The sequence below is a fragment of the Pholcus phalangioides genome, unplaced genomic scaffold (genome assembly GCF_987345545.1).
Source record: "Pholcus phalangioides strain wild (caught in Gottingen) unplaced genomic scaffold, Ppha-v1.0 ptg000010l_1, whole genome shotgun sequence".
In the NCBI taxonomy this organism is placed as follows: domain Eukaryota; kingdom Metazoa; phylum Arthropoda; class Arachnida; order Araneae; family Pholcidae; genus Pholcus; species Pholcus phalangioides.
In genome coordinates this window covers 19,190,909-19,202,932 of record NW_028301603.1, presented here as the reverse complement: position 1 = coordinate 19,202,932, position 12,024 = coordinate 19,190,909, and the positions used below count along the sequence as shown (strand labels likewise).

The 12,024-nt window shown below is 36.8% G+C and overlaps 1 pseudogene across 1 annotated transcript; it reads right to left on the bottom strand.

Annotated features, from left to right (window-relative positions):
- Window positions 1-4,593: 4,593 nt before the first annotated feature.
- LOC149081054 (PRELI domain containing protein 3B pseudogene) lies at window positions 4,594-11,400 on the bottom strand (annotated as a pseudogene). The gene has a single exon (XR_016193407.1). The product of XR_016193407.1 is annotated as a PRELI domain containing protein 3B pseudogene (transcript).
- Window positions 11,401-12,024: the final 624 nt, after the last annotated feature.

The following is a 12,024-nucleotide window of genomic DNA, read 5'->3' as shown; positions in this document are numbered from 1 at the left end:
TCAATGAAAATCCAGCCTTTCATAGGGGGATATGATCACCCCTGACTGCTATGCAGGATGTAAATCGTCTGCCCATGCTGAGTACGAGGTCGTCAATGAGCTGTTGAGGCATTGTTACCCAACGGTTGTAGTGCAACCGTGGTGACGTGCTGCCAAGCATCATCCTAGAGTGTATGATTGGATTTAAATTTGAGGACCTTGCCGGCAATTTATGCATTGAATATCTTCACACTCCAACAGCTCTACACCCTAGAGTGTACGATTGGATTTAAATTTGAGGAAATTGCAGGCAATCGATGCGTTGAATATCTTCACACTCCAACAGCTCTACGACAGCCACTGTATAAATGAGGTGTAGCGTTGTCGTCCATGAAGAACTGAGGACCTATAGTATCTCTAAAAAGATGCATGTGAGGAAGGAGAACCTCTGTATAACAGCAGGCACCATTGACTAAACCATCGTGGAAGATGTATGGGTACCAAGAATGATACCTCTCTAAATGAGAACTCAGCCACCTCCAAACTGATTCCTTTCGATGATGTTGAAGGGGCTATTTTGTTTCCCACTCTCTCCAGATGTGTATTATGCGCTCCGATTCGCTAGTCAGACTAAATCTGCTTTCATCTCTAAAGAGTATTTGACCTCAATTTTTCACCTTCGTCCTTAATTTTTACACAACAGTAATGAAGAAAGGTTATAAATTTTCCCATATTTATCAGACTTTCCAACTTCTTTTGGGAGAATCATGCATAGTCGCGATGAAAGTGATTTATATAGTGGAATTTAATTTAACTTTCTTTATCAAGACAAATGGTGATTGTGTATCACCACCGGAGAAACATGTTTATTTCTAAACATTAAAATGTATAGGAACCAATTGCGACTGAAGCTAAATGTGTAATAAATGTGAAAGTCGTATAAACAAGGTTCCTCTATGTATCGTACCTCTTTGTTAACAGACAAAATTTGTTGGTTCCTTGGGTGTATCAAGAGGCTCTACTGTATAACATTTCCTCAACAATTTTTCAGTCATATATCATGGGCCCATTTAATATTGCTGAGGCGAAGATAGCTGATTTTCTCCAGCTGGGGCTAATGAGGAAAGTGAGATGGATTTCTATTTTTTTTTTGTTAGAACCTCCCTCCAATAATATAAGCTGGATGTTCCAAATACAGGACATCACAAATTATTTCCAAAAATGATGCCAAACGGAAGAAAAATTGCAAACTGTTGCTGGAAATACTGGTAAATTTGCATTTGTTGGAAATGAAGCACTACTGCAAATTGCAGTGGATTAAAGTGAATTCTATGAAATAAACGTTCAACATGACAAATGTGTGAGATGAATATTCCTAGTAATAATCATGGTCATAATATCATGTATGAGTTTGGAATTTTTTTCCTTCGATTTAAATAAAGAATAAAAATTGAAGTTGAGTTAACTAAATAGATCTGCACAAACTAAAAACTGCAAAAACTAAAATATTATGACCATACATCATGTTCGGCCAAACGGGATGTATGGTAAACAGTGTTGGCGAAATAGGACAACTCTTTCCACATAATTGATTGCAAAATGTTCAATCTCTTAAAAATGTACTTAAAAATTCTACAACAGGATGCCTTTTTTTTTTTAGTTATATACCATTGTGATAGGTATTACGAATCACAATGCAATTTATAATGTACAGCACTTTGAAAAAAGAAATGTGAATCTGGTTAACTGAACGGAAAAGACTTTTTTGTCCAACGTGTACCTTCACTATAGGAAGGCTGTCCCAAAAGCAGCTCCCATTTACAAGCACTGTAGAAAAAAACTATGGACCCATTACGACATTAAGTACGGAAATGTCTGTCAATGGGGAAAATCAGGGTGTGAAAGAGACCTTCTGGCATTCTTACATAGCTTACAGCCTGATCATGGTAACTTACAGCGGAAAAAAATAATTTTGGTTAAATCTTAGCTTCAGAATAGGCTGGCAACTATAAACAATTTTTTTCCCACGCTATAATATCAGTTTGTTTCATTCTTTGCAAAAGTGATAACAATACCAGAATAATAACATTGTGATTTTAATGAGCGGCGTTGACTGTACCAATTCACAGCAATAATCAAAAAATATTAATTATAACATGCAGTTTTAAAATTTTTTGATTTGAACTCATTTATTTGCACACAAAAATTACTTGGGCCGTGATTACACTATAAAAGTTTTTTTTATAAAATTTGAAAAATTCCACCAATAAGAGTGTTGGTTACATTCACTCGAATGTAACCAATTGGTTGTTTTTTTCAAGTTTTGTAAAAGATTGTTTATCAGCTTTTCAGTGTAATCCCAGCCTTAGCTTAGGTTGGTGCACTAACCCCTCACGTGGGACTCGCTGCAGTAGAAATCGTTTTCTGTCGTCATGTTGTATCTCCATGTCAGGAAATTTTCTGACAGGGACGAACACACGACACCTTCAAACATCCTTTGGTACTTTAAGCAAGTATCTTATTGAGCCGATCACCCATTAAAATGTCTGGCCAGAGTGAGCAACAGTCCTACAATGATACAATCATTGGTGTACGCACAGGGGGGTTTTGGAGTTCTAACCCCCGTTGAGCCAAGATTATAGTGTTATTTTACAGGAAAAAACGTAAACCCCTCTGAGAAGGAAAAAAATCTGGAAACCTCCCCTGGACAAAATTCTGCGTATGCCTATGGATATAATTATTTGATCATTACACTGCACTCATAGTTAGAAAAATTGATGGCAGAAGCATAAGCTGCTGTTGCGGTCGAGTGGTCTTTGATGGACTTGCAACCTGAAAACTACACAGCTGCACCAACTGAACAGAAGATTTTTTTTTTTAAATTATCAAAATAATTATCACTTGAATTTCAAAAAATGTCCAGAACCGCCTTGATCACGAGGACCCAGATCAAACCTCACTCCCGCCACAGTGGTGGTGAGCTGAAGTTAGTTTCCTGTGGTTCCTAACTTTGAAGCATCAATGTGAGCTGATCTCTCCATTAAAAAGACAGTCCTAGAATGAAACAAATATTCAAACATCGCACTTCACTCAGAATTTGTAATATAGATGGAACCACTCTAAAAACTCATACGCAACACTTCAGGCTCACCTCAATTTGGTAGTAATAATTAGGTAGCAAATTGCACATGGCGATAGATCGGAGTTGTGCTCGGCTGGAAAGGAAAGCACTGTACATAACAAGCATTACACAGAAACAAACTTCACGTTAGATCCATTACGCATACACGGGTGTTCCACCACGTATTAGTTCGTTAGAAGTTCCACAAACGAATATGGACAAGGAGCACATGTAGTTTAGTAATAGCACTAGATTGACTGGAGCTAAAGCAAAATGACAGAAATGACTTGGTAACAAAAACAATTTTAGACCAAACTAGGGTATTAGCAACCACATATAATTATTTTCTCCTCACAATATGAATTGGGTGCACTAGCCCAGGTCAATAAGATACTCGCCTAAAATACCAAAGGATGTTTAGAGGTGTCACGAGTTTGATACCCGGTTCGTCCTTGTCAGAAAACTTTCCTGACACAAGGATACAACAGATATGGTGACATGAGTGCAGAAAAAACTGCTACCGCAGGGTGTCCCCCATCGAGGGGTTAGGGCACCAACCTCTCAATGAGTATAAAAAAACAAGCATGCCGTTCGGAATCAGCAATAAATTGTAGGTCCCAGTCTAATTAGCCCTCGCGTGCAGAAAATGACCGTGGTGTGACAAAAATGATCAAATGATGACAATATGAATGAGATTCTTTTTTGGAGTCTTCCACAGTTCAGCATATCAACTCTCTTCAACAATGCATACTGTAAATTATGAATGACGCTCCTTTGAGAACACTTTCAAAAGCAAGTGCAAAATGTGTAAATTACAAGGTCTGATGTAAATAAGTCAAGCGAACTGGATGGCTTTACTGCATTGTCCATCCCCCCTTTTTTAAAGGGATTTGTTTACATTGTACTGTTCAATACCAGTGTAATTGTTTTTTGACAAATGAAACGCTTTCATTTCTAGCTCTTTGCTGAGTGTTGTAAATGTTTATATGTCTCTGCATGCGCTAAAAATACAGAAGACAATTGAATGCTATTGGGTATCATCAAAGTGATGAAACCTAGAATAGGCCTGTGTACTGTTTCATCTGTATGCAAAATGTGCACCGTAATTTTGAATGACGAATGTTAGTTACTGTCCAAGACCATGAAGTGGTAAATACAAAATTACTTCTTTCCATCCAGAAAGAAGTTTTTAATGACTACTCGTTGAACCCTCGCACTAAGCAAAAGTTAATAAACCACCAAATGATCCACATACACCCCTCAAAATAACTTTAAAAGCGATACTATTTCTGCTTTGGCAGAATCGTTAATTGGAATCTATTACATTTGTAGCATTTTTGGCCACATATCGATGATCCCCTATTCAATTACACAAATTTTTTTGATAGAATTCGGTAAAGAAGGACAAGTGAGAGCCCTGCAAATTTTACATTCTAACGAAGAGAAACACTTTCTGAATATTCCAGGGGTAAATAAATATGACACGTGTGATATTGATTATATGGTTCTATTAGTTTTTATTCTAGTCGAATGAATTTAATGCATATATTGTGTAATAAATAAAAACACTGGTCATGGATCAATGCTCTACACTAGAATTTCGACATTTTTTTGCTCAGATGCGCCATGCGTAATAAATTTTCAACAAAAGGGAAATAAGTTTTCAATTTGTCAAATAAAAGGATTCCTATAACTCGAAACATCTGCAGAATAGCGTTGTTACAGTGGGCGTCACAATTCAATATTTCCTTCGGGACTGCACATTCATAAAATTGCCAGGTATAAAAAAATATTGTCCCACGTAATTTAATGCAAATTGCACCACACCACTGTATTACTAGTGCTAATGAACACATTCACTAACAGCTGCTATTTGGTACGATATATCAATATGAATGTTACTGCTGAAGCTTGCCACTTCACGAACTGGTAGTCCAGTTGATCCAGCCACTGTCCAAAAAAAAATTCGGGCTTTTGTTGGCCCCTATATGTCAATCCTAAACACTATATATATATATATATATATATATATATATATATATATATAGATCCCTTTGTTAATTATGGTTAGCTACAGGGTGGGCAAAAAGTCTATAGAAACAAAAAGGCGGTGCTGACGTACACAAGTCGAAGAAAATATATGCAAATAACGAACAGAATGCCTCAAAATCTTTTATTACAGCAGTATGTGTTCACATGACCACCACGGGATAACACATTGCAGGGGTTAGGAGCGCAAGTTCTTATAACCATCTCATTTGCATATTTCCCCCGAAATCGCTCGTATCAGTGCCATCTATCAGCTGTTTTTTTTTTTCCTGTCTTAAAATGCTAACTCTTCATTTTTTTATTTGCCTTACTTTTCCAGTTTTTATTCATTTTTACGGATCTTTTTCCCACCCTGTATATTAGTTATAGCTAATTATAAATGACCATAATTGTCACAAAAAATATGCCGATGTGATGATGACCCTGAATCATACGGATCAACATATAGAGCCGTCCAAAGCCTGCATTTCTGACATTGGCTGGGTCAATTGGGCTGGCCAGTTCCCAAAGTGGCCAACTTTGGGCTACATAAATAAAGGATATGAAAGCTATTCACTTGGGCACATATACAACACAAATATTTTTTTCAATGTACTGCAATCAAATCAGAGCGTAAAATACAGTATAGATCATACATGCTGAACTCGTGGCCCAGGACCTTTTACCTTAAGTTTATGAAAATGAACTAAGTAGCACATAGTGCATCTCCATACTGTCTACAGTGAACATGGCCACAGGGCACTGAAGTGTTCGAAATCAACTGAAGAAGTCCGTAGCACATTCTTACTTTAGTTATATGGTCTGCGGCACATTTCCAAATCCATTAAGTGGCTCAGACTCTCCAATAGGTTGAGCACTCTTGGTATAAATCAAGGGTGCTCTCAACATTTAGAGGAGTGTTGGCCACTTCATTGATTTGAAAACATGTTGCAGGTCACTTAAGTGATGTGGAACAGCGCTACAGGTTACTTGAGTGATGTGCCTTGGGTCATTTGCGTGATCTGTCGAAAGGTCACACGAGTGCTTTGGAACTGTGCTATAGATCATCCAAGTGATCTGAAAATATGCAGCAGGTAGGGTTGTAACTAGGATTTTGCCACTCTTGCACTTTAACAATCGCATAATTTTCAAGCAAACAGTAATAAAAGTGCCTATTTTTTTTATTCAAGTAAATTGTATGAATTGTATGTATTCATATTTAATTTTTGGAATTTTTTTAGCTTGAAATCAAGAGAATTTAAATTTTCAGGAAAAACCAACAATCAGGGTTATTGTGACTGAATGTTGGTTTTCCAGTAAGTACGAAAAAATAAAAAATATGCGTTTTAAACATTAAAAGAAAATTTTTTGAAACTTACACATAATACAAATAAGTAGATGAACTTATATTGAAACGGTTATATTGAATGGTCATCAGACCATTCAAAAAAGAGGCCGGCCAAGCTTGGAGTATAACCCTAACCGTTTGATTGAAAGGCATATTCTTAGACAAATACCTCCATCTGTTAAGAAAAGGCAACCATCACGGCATAAATATCAATAATTTTTTCTTGTATAAATTTCAAAGCATGAGATGCAAAGTCCAATGCCACAATCCGGACAGTAGTACAGAGTTTCCTTCCTACATCTCATTGTTTGCATCTTCTCTTGAACAGCAAACTTTGCATTCTCTTGATGGTTGGCTTTTCTTAACAGATGGAGGTATTTGTCTAAGAATATGCCTTTCAATCAAACGGTTAGGGTTATACTTCAAGCTTGGCCGGCCTCTTTTTTGAATGGTCTTTATTGAATGGTCATCAGACCATTCAATATAACCGTTTCAATATAAGTTCATCTACTAAAGACAAACGAAACATCAAATGGGATTTTTCCCCCACCTTGTTTTTTCGTAAATAAGAAAGGAATTCAAAATAGTTTGATCTAACAGATGAAAAAATATTTTCTTATATTCGAGCAATAAAGTAATCTCCAAGATACTGGTCTACAATAACTACTGCTCCCATCTCCCATATTTTTGTTGTAGGTTTTTCACAACTTTGCTATGGCACTGTACATCTACCATGTCATTTGTATGGACAGTAGATAACATTATAGTCTGGTACTGCCATATGTTATGTAAAATAAAAATTTTCAGGGTATAATGGATTGTTTTTGATCTTTTCAGTGCGTTACTCTTTTGAACACTCCAGCCCGGAAATATCACGGGCACGAAACGAGAAATAGATGGCAAAACCTCACCTTGTCATTTTGATGGGCGTGAGAGAGAAAGGGTTAAAATGGTGTTCTCGCCTAAAATTGCTGCCCCCTAAATTTTGCCGCAGGTCACCCAAGTGATCTAGAATTGTGCCACTTAAGTGATGTGTAAATGTGATGCAGGACACTTTAGTGATGTGGAACTGCACCATGGTTCACTTAAATGGCTTGCATCACACTTACAGATCAATAAAATGGTGTGAAGCTACAGCACAACTCATTCAAGTAATTGGAACTGCAACGCAGGTTACTTAAAAGATCTGTAATGTACCACTTGGTTAATTCTTTGAAAATTTGATTTGAGGCCCACAGGTTGAGCATGTAGGGTATACATAATAAATACGGCATACATATTGAAACATCGCTCCATCACAGCTGTTGCCATGGCTGCTATTCTGTGAGTGTTCCGATTACTTGCAAGCAGCATTTCTTGATACAATTAACAAAAAGATAACATTTTCAAAATGCACAGTTCATTTTATGACTAATATAATGAAACAGTAATAAATAACTTCTTTGCAAAGACGAGGTAAAATGCCACATAATATGAATTAATGGTGGATAATACAATCAGCACCAAGAAATTGATAAGAATTATTTTCATGAAAAAATAGATGGCCTTTTTTAAATAATGGAAACGGTCAGCGCCTTCATGAAAATACATAAGTGGGCCATTCCCAAAAAGTGTACGTTCCACTTTTTTGAAATGAAAAATTTGAAGTTAAATTGATCTCAAATTATAGCCAATGACTAAGTTTAATAAATATTTTTCACTTCTATTTTTTGTGTTTTAAGACAAAGTCATGGATTTTGTCTACTCTATTACAAAGCAAATATCGCTGTAAAAAAGTAAATATTTCTTCTATGTTTTAAAATAACGAAATAAGCTTATTTCTTACACATACGATAAAAAAAATTTGCCTTTTTTCTATCATTTTGATGATTTTTTTGAAATAGCACATAGAAAAGTTTATTTTTTTTTACACATATTTAGCTACTCTAAATCAACTTATTTCTGACAGACGAGCTGTAATTTATAATTTAACATCTTAGTTTCGAGCGTTTGTTAGTTTTTCTACTTGGAAGACTTAGCAGAATGGGCAAATTAACATAAATTTCGTTCACTATAAATTTAAATGAAAACTTTTATTACATTTTTTGAAGCATATCTCCATTTACTATCACTTGGTGCTGATATAGATGAAAAAAAAAAATATTTATGATAATGACATTTGACAAAGAAAAATCTGGTACTAAAGGCAAAACGTGAATATTAAGCCGTTTTGCAAAAGTCAAATCAAAAATTTTTGATCAAGCATTAAAAAGTAAACCTTTCAATATGAGCTCAAGTGTTATCAGATTCAATCTGGTATAAGAATATATTTCCCAAATGACCGTAACAGAGTGGACATTTTAAAATGGGGAATTTTTTGAACAAAAAAAAAGTTTTTCATAAGAATTTTTTTTTTCAAAATTTTATTGTCAGTTTTGCTTATCTATGGCACACGCGATTCCAAGTTTTTTGAAAAAAAAAAAATCCTAATTTGCACAAAATCTCTTTGTTAAACACTTTTTTGAAGCTGGGACAGCGAGATTTTGCTACAAAGAATAATTTTTTTTTAAAATTAGATACTATCTGAAACAAATTAAGAAATGCCATATGATAGAGAATTAACTGAAGAGTACTAAAAAAAAAATTATAATTACTACTAGAGTACTCTGAAATTTTGTACACTTTTTTTTTGGGAGTGACCCATATACAGTAGAACTTTGATTAACCACAGGAAATTGGAGCCACCTATATTAATAGAGACAATGGCTTATATATGTGAAATCGATGGTTCTCGATATAAGCATCGTGGCTCCTGAGGTGTAGCACTGTTTTAAAGCATGGGCCTAGTCCCAACCACATACGGCCCAGGGACCTCAAGGTAATGCGATCTGATTGTAATTTTAGAGTAAATAATAAATATGCAAACTAGTAGACAAGCAGCCAAATAGAGAGCCTCGTGAAAACCAAGAGGCCTAGGGTGTTCTTGAGATGACCTAGAGGCGATATTGATTCTGGCCTGATCAGTCTTTGCAGGGGGATTTTTTGTTGGACTATTCTCGGGAGGTGCGGATGAATGTGGACCTAGGCAACACGATCTATAGCAGAAAGCCTCTGCGTGAAGCTCGTGATATCACTGAAGGCCATCTTACCTACAGCCGTTGGATATAGCAGGCTGATGCACGCTCCAACACACACTTAACCCTTTTTTTGTAATACATTCAATGGCTATAGGTGAGATGACCTTCAGTGACGTCACAGGCTTCAGCCTTCTGCTATAAATGGTGTTGACCTAGGTGTGGGGGGAAAAAAAAAGAAACATACTAAATGAATGTCGTTCCATTCAGTAGAAGTACAAAATGACCCTGAACTCTATATCAAAGAGGTAGTCAACCCTTTTCAATGTCGCGGCACAATCAACATTATTTTTGATGCACTTGCCACTCTTCAAATACCACAAGTCTATATGCAGATTACATGTCCCGTAAGAAAGGACATGAACATTTACCCTGCTGTAGAGAGGTTTGATAGCCTACAAATTATCATTCTTAATAAAAGGATTGTTTGGAAGAGTCACGTACAATGCGAGTCGCTCAGCACAACACACCCTCCACTCACCAGTAGGAAAAGTAGCATGTCTCATTCTCGAGATTTAAGTCGGGCGCTTTTCCTTTCTTACCAGAAAAAACTTGTATTTCCACGAAATTTTTTTTCTGTCCTGTCAGTTTGACTGTATTCGCCAAATCACTATCCCTCCTATCCTTAGTTTAATGCCCTTGTTAGCAGTTCCGCAGCCTGAAATCAAGACTTTTGCACCAACCTTAGTGTGGCTTAATGTCTCAGTTAATCAAGGTTCTACAGGCACGAACACACACAGATAATTTCATTAAATAATGATATTCTATAAATTAAACAAATAATTCAAAAATACTAATGGCTATGAACACAAGCTATTAAAGCTATGAAATAACAAAACTCCCACCCTATGATTAAAACCCATAAATAAATCTGTTTCGAAACAATAATAACAGCCTTTAAATAAATAAGCTCCATCTATGAGAAAAAGCCTACGATTCCAATAAGTCCATGATGACTACATTATAAAATATATAGTGCCTAAAATTAATTTATGTCATTCCTTAAAGTGGAGTTTTGTGAACGTCTCTTCGGTCAAGTTCTTGATATTGATTCCGTTCTTAGTCGTAGTCACCACGGACGTCAGGTCGTCCACCATCGTCATGCTCTTCTTGGCGTTACTGGTGATCTCCACGACCCCCTTGACAGTCTTGCTGGTGAGTTCCTGCACCTCACCGTTGACCTTCTCGATGACCCACTCCATCGCCTCTCTTCCTTTGCCGGCGTTGTTGGATATGGACCTCGCCAGGTAGTCCTCGATGAAGCTACCAAGTGGCACGCCACGTATAGTGATGACCGCCTCCTGCTTTAGAAGGGTGTGGTTGTGCTTGATCGGATGTGGACTGTAGGTGACCTTCTCGAGGACCGACACTTCCTTGCCGAAAGTCAGGTTCCTGGTCATTAGAGTCATGACCTTGGAGTTCGGGTTCACCTCGGAGTGCTCACTGGCGTAGCAGGTCTTGTCCGAGCCGAGCAAGGTGCTCGCCCAGGACGGCAGGCCCCACGTGGAACTTATTAACCTGTGGGTTTTCAACGTACCGTTGGTCACTTCCCTGTCCACAACGTCTATGGCGATGACAGCTGGGTTCAAGGGGTTCGGGTATTTCCTCCAAGCTGCCTTGACCACCGTCTCCCAGGGGTGCTCGAACACGTGTTCAGACGTCCAGATCTTCATGTTACCAAATTATTTCTTATCTGACAGCTAAACAATATTTTAATCGGTCAAGATTAAGGCACAAACTTGGTGATAGTTTCCTTCAACCACCACCTGAACACCCGGAAAGTGCTTACATACCGTATTCAAAAGGTATTTTACTTCAGCGACTGTGATTGGTTGATTTTTCTCTGTGGGTGAAAATTTATAAAATAAATGAATTTCAAGAAAAAAAAAAAGGGAGATATTTTGTTTTCTTTACAACTTTTATATTATATTCGGGCATGTTTTATTGAGAAAATCAATTTTTTGTTTATTTAAATTCTTTTAATATCATACGACATGAAATTCCTTGTTAAAGACGGTAGATAGATGGATGATGACGTCATGATATCATCATTCAATTGACCGTATTTCCTAGAGGAACAATACGGGCAATTGAAATCCTGCCAATTTGCTCAAAGAAAAATGCCAAACATAAGGAAAGTCAAGAATTATCGCTTAAAGATTGCTGATTGCCAAAAAATAACCATAACTACGAATTAATACTTCATACCTAGGGTGACCATACATCCCGTATTTCCCGGGCCAGTCCCGGTATTTTCTGTTTTTTTGGCCGTCCCGACTTTTTGGCAAAAGTGTCCCGGTTTTTCCCGTATTTTACACGAAGCCAACTTGAATTTTTATTCTTTATTGAAGTCAAAGATTGACATCATTTTTCAACTCATAAATTATTTTACGATAATTACAACTATATATGAGAATATTAATCTCCCACATTTG